The sequence below is a fragment of the Lolium perenne genome, chromosome 6 (genome assembly GCF_019359855.2).
Source record: "Lolium perenne isolate Kyuss_39 chromosome 6, Kyuss_2.0, whole genome shotgun sequence".
NCBI lineage: Eukaryota > Viridiplantae > Streptophyta > Magnoliopsida > Poales > Poaceae > Lolium > Lolium perenne.
In genome coordinates, this window is record NC_067249.2 from 85,068,707 (window position 1) to 85,074,706 (window position 6,000).

A 6,000-nucleotide genomic window follows, 5' to 3' on the forward strand; every position below is an offset into this window, starting at 1 on the left:
ACTTTGATTTGTTGGCTTCGGGTAGAAACATGGTGGTGAAATACCGGTCTTCTTTTGTGATGCTCTTAGCCCATCTGATACGGAACATCGGCACTTTCTCCCCAGCGTATCTAAGCTCCCAGATTTCCTCGATTCTTCCGTAGTATCTAGTCTTTACGTCACCCGTCCAGGAATCCATCGTTACCCCTGAGTTATGGTAAACACTGTTCTTGTCTTTTTCTTCCGTGTAGAATGTGTACCCGTTGATATCGTACGCTTGGTAAGTCATGATGTTGGGCGAGGGGCCATGTGACAAGGCCAATACTAGTTTATCCTTGTCAGAATCCATTGGTGGGGGATTAGCATCAATGTGGTCTTTGAACCAGCGCGCGAAAGAGGAGTTGTGCTCTCTGTATATTTCTGCTTCCGTCATCATCGGCTTGCCACTGTTCTCTATCATGGTTTTGTGATCTTTCAACCAAGGATCGATCAAGTCAATGTGTTGTAGCGCTACTAAGTTGGCCCTGTCAAAGTCGGAAGTCCGACCAGACATGTGCACGTGCAGTTCCTTCCTTCCATTTTTGTGGCCTACTCCCTCGAACCTGCGGAGGTGCTTGTTTTGAGGCAAACCAACAGGATCCTCGATGTCTAGATAATTCGTGCAGAAAGAGATGCACTCTTCGGTGAGCCAGCCCTGGACGATGCTTCCATCCGGATGTGACCTGTTACGAACGTATCCTTTAATGACCCCATTCATTCTTTCAAACGGCATCATGTTGTGTAAGAATACCGGCCCTAGACTGACGATATCATCCATGATATGGATCAACAGATGGACCATCACGTCAAAGAATGCAGGCGGGAAGTACATCTCCATCTCACATAGGATCACCACGATCTCTTCCTGGAGCCTTGCGAGTTTCTTCACGCTTATCGACTTCCGAGTTATGACGTCGAAGAAGTTACGAGCCCGATCAGCGTTGCACGGACATGGTCATCCATTATACCTCGGATTGCAACCGGAAGAATCTGCGTCATCATCACGTGATGTCATGAGACTTCATGCCGCTGAAGTTTCGTTTCTTGGGGTCCATGTATCTGCTTATTAGCCCGGAGTAACCGAAGGGCACTCGACTCCTAGAAGGCAATTGAAAAATTGATCGACCTCGGCCGGACTAAAAGTGAAGCAGAGGGGGACGAATAGTCCGGCTGCTTAATCCTTTTGCGCTTCGACCGCCGTCCGCCTCCTCCTCCGATCGTCCCTCTTGGGCCGGCGGGATCTCAAGCTCTTTCCGATGCCCAAAACTTTCAGGTCGTGTCTTGCTTTCGGCCCATCTTTGGTCCGGTCCGGCATGTTGAGAAGAGTGCCAAGCAAGCTCTCGCACACGTTCTTTGTAATATGCATGACATCAAGGCGGTGAGGTGTATCGAGAATTTTCCAAGACGGCAAGTCCCAAAACACGGACCTCCTTTTCCATACACCAATGAGCGGCGTCGTTTCCTTTTTCTTCTTCTTCTCTCCGGTGCTTTTGACGAATCTTTCCCGGCGCGAGGGCACTCCTTCCAACCTTTCGATAATGTATCGATCTCTTCGCCGCTTCTTCTTACGTGGAGGTCCTCGGGGTTCATTTGTACCATCGAACAGATCTCCACGCTTTCTCCACGGGTCAGTTTTCTGTAGCCACCTTCGATGCCCCATGTAAACTGTTTCGAAGAGCCGGGATCCTTACCAAGCTGCAAAAACATCGTCTCTTCCATGCACCTGACACATGCCTTGTGTCCATGGCACACCTGGCACGAAATGTAACCGTATCCGAGGTAGTCATGCACCGTCGTGATCAGCGCGGCTCTCAAAGGGAAATATTCTTCCGCGACGGCGTCCCATGTATCTACCCCTTCCTCCGCCCACAACGTTTCAAGCTCCTCCTTTAATAGTTCGAGATACATGTTGATATCGTTTCCTGGCTGTGTCGGCCCTTGAATTAGCATACTCATCTCGTATGTACTTCCTCTTCATGCACAGCCAGGGCGGGAGGTTGTAGATCCATACAAACACGGGCCATGTGCTATGTGTGCTGCTCGGTTTCCGAACGGATTGAATCCGTCCGTGCTCGCACCCAACCCGATGTTTCGGGATCTGCCCCAAAACTTCCGAATTCATTGTCTAATGCTTTCCACCGGCTTGCATCCGAAGGGTGCGTCAAGACTGGTGCGCAATCCGCTCTTCATCATTCAACACTGCCTCCTTTCTTTCGCGTGCCGCCGCATGAGCTTTGCTTCCTTGCGGTCCGCGTAGAACCGTTGAAGCCGGGGGGCGAGCGGGAAGTACCACACAACTTTCCGAGGAGCTTTCTTCTTCCCTTTCTTGTACCGTTCAGCTTCACACACAGGACATTTGGTCTTGTCCATGTGCTCCTTGCGATACATGATACGATCGTTGATGCGGGCGTGATACTTTTCGTGGGGTAAGTCGAGAGGGCACGTGATTCTCTTGGCCTCGGCTAGACTACCAGGACACGTGTTCCCGGGCAGAAGGAGATCTTTCACGTATTCCAGGATGTCGTCGACGCTTGTGTCCGTCCATCCGTGTTTCGCCTTCATCTGCAGCACATCGAGAGCTACTCTCAAGCGAGACTCCCCCAACCCACGACCTGAGTCGTACAACGGAGTATTCGAGTCTATCTCGAGTTGCTCAAGCTTTGATTTCCGCTTGCCGCCTTTCGTCTTTTCGAGAAGCAGATCTTGAAGATGAGGGTCCCGCACGATCGAAGCTAGCGGCACCTCTTCGTCGTCGTCAAGGTTATTGTCGTCGTCAAGGTTATCGTCTGTGCGACAAGCTCTTCATCGTCATCAATATCATGATGCCCTCCTTCTTGCCGGCCATTATTACCACCTGCTGCCGTCGCCCGATTGACCTCCGCGCCATCATCACTCATCCATTGAGTGTGTCCATGCATGAAACCATTAGTGAGCAGGTGCCCCTGCAATTTGCCTGAATACGGGTCAAACCATTTCCCTCGTTTGCATCTCCGGCACTGACACAATACCTCCGTGCGGTTATTTTCATACATGTCGATGATCGCGTGTTTCAGATATCTCATCACGATGCTTTCACTCATCTCGATAACCATTATCGCCTGCATGGTAAGATTACATAATTGATTAGAACCATGCATCCGTCGGTAGTTTTCACGGAAAATTTCGGCATGACCTTCCTACACGGTAGGACATAGGAGCGCCAGAAATGTGCCGAAACGGAAACTTAAAGAATCAACATTTCGGCGCAACGTTGGCAACTCATTTTCAACGCCAATACACACAAGCACAAGCACAACATATATATATGCCACACACGAGAGCTTTGCTTCAAATGTCCAACATACGTCGATTTCATTCCTCAATTTGTTCATTAATCACCTATTTGTTTGATATATTCGTCAACGAGATCGAGACGTCGCGCCGCTACCACGGCGTATGGAAGCCGACTTTCTAGATCTAGATCTAGATTGAGCGGTCAATGCGGGATAGTAGATCTAGATCTACATAGGGGGATGTGGGAGATGCATGTAGGAAGGGAAGATTTGGTAAAAAAATATGATTTTGTTTGGTCAAATTGGCTAAATTTGGGGTAGAAATGGGCAAAAAATAGGTGGGTTGGGAGAAGGGTCGGGTTGTGTGGAGGAGTGGAGTGGTAGTAGTGGGGAAGTGGTTGTTGAGCGAAATAATCGCTCAGTTATGCCGGCGCACCAGGGCATGGGTGCGCCGGCCAGAACATAGCCCTTTCGGCTATATCACCCGGGCCAGGCCCAAGAATCATTGCCGCGCACCAAAGACAGTGGGTGCGCCGGCAATAGCGCTTGTTCCGCCGGCGCATCCCCTGGGGCTGGTGCGCCGGCAATGATTCTTGGGCCTGGCCCGAATCGGCCGCGGCCATGCCAGATTTATCCCCGCACGTCTTTTCAGTGCTTGCGCCTGAAGAGTACTGCATCGCCGGCGCGGCTGCAAAGTGGTGCGCCGGCAACAATTTCCACCGGCGCACGTCCTAGGTGGTGCGCCGGCACCACTTGCCTCCACCTATAGGCTTTTTCCTAGTAGTGGATGTTGTCTCTTGCCGGGACCAAAGCATTGTGTAATGTAATGTCGCGAGAGTGAACTCTATATACTGTATAATTTTAGTTGTGGCTCTTGCCCTGACATGAACTTTGCAACATGCATGCTAGAAACCTTTTTCTTAATAAATGAAAAGGTGATTTTTTTTTTGCCTTATTTCAAGCTCAGAAGTATTTTGTTGGCTCTCGTACAAGCCTCTGTACTATCTGATCCGTCAACGAGACGACTGTGCTGGCATATGGCGATGAAAACTAAAATCTGAACCCAGGTCTGCGACTAACATCCTACACGTTGAAAGTGTTGGCTGCAATCTGTTTTTCTCTTTCTTGAGTTAGGTTATAATAAAGAAAAGGAGTTAGGTTGATCACCTCTTCATTTTGCAGTTTTTCGTCGGTGCCCCATGTTGTAGTCGCTGTTCGTGTGAATTACCAAACTTTGTAGGTGATGGTCCACGTGAAGCACTGAAGCAGCTGAAGGTGGGATGAGTGATTTTGCCTGAGATTTGTAGTGTGCTTTGGACCACGCACACGCAGGCAGGTCCGAGCGGAAACACGTGCCGCTGGATTCATAGCAAGAAGCGTTCAGCTGTCTCTACAGAAAGATCGCTGTATATCCGAGCACCGCAGCCTGCAGGGTTGATGGCTCATCAATCATCCATGTTTGTTTGTTTGTATCTACACAAGATATTGTTGGCTAACTTATCCATCTAGTAGCAGAGTTTCTCTTGATTCGATCTTTTTATTTTTTACTCTCTCTCTGTAACAATATAAGATGTTTTAGATATTTTGAAACCTACATATTAAAAGTAGACTAGATACAAACTAAAATAAATGAATCAAAGAAAGTGCTTAAACATATCTACATATTCAAACGGGGGAGTATTTAGCTGTCTTGATTCGTGCACAAGCCGCTCACGCCGCGTGGATCAAATGAGAGCAGGCACAACTGAGCTTACTTTTCTTCTCCCTTTGTGTTCCATTTTACATGTTTACCTCGTCGTGTATATTTGGAGAGAGACAAAAACGTTTAAAGCTATTTTTCCGGACCCAAGATGGTAATTCACATAATAACATAGCTAATAGCTTCAGAAAGAAAATGAAGATCACCCTTGTACAGGATAGGTAGACACGTATATATGTGAAATTTTGTGCACAAGTATTATCTTTTCCAAGCTGATGATAATCGCAACTAAGTACTATTGTGCAATATGAAGCCACTGTATAATTTATGTAAATCGTGTTAAAATATCTTTAAGCAATAATACACACGGACCTAATAGTTTTACATGCTTACTGAATTATACATGCATATGTTTCTGCTTGTGCTTCCCATGTAGTTCCTCCGTCCTAAAACGGATGTTGCATATATATCTAAATTTAGATGTATCTATACATAATTTAGTTTATAGATATATCCGTACTTAGATAAATTTGCTACATTTTTTTGAGATGAGGTGTAGAAAATATTCGCCATTTTTTCGTTAACAAACACAAAAGTCTTGCATCTCGATGAATCGATATAATAGGAAGTTACGTGCACGCAGAAATTACAACACCGCCCTTCTAGGAAGGGAGAATTGCCACGAGACCCCTTGCCTCTGCCTTTTGCCTATACCCAATTTCGGTCTAGATTCATCATGCACTTAAAGTTTTGTATGTGTACGATGGAGCAGACTTACAAAAGGATATTACCTCTGTTTCTAAATATAAACTATTTTGTCACAAAATATATAAAATGATTTCGCAGATTAATTTGGCTTGTCAAAATATTTTTTTATTTAGAAACGGAGAAAGTACAAAGTTAAAATGTCAATTAGGATTGCAAACTCCGTTCGAAAATGAACTTCCTCCATCCACAAAAGGATGTCTCAGCTTTGTTAAAACTTGTATACATACATATTTTAACCGAGTT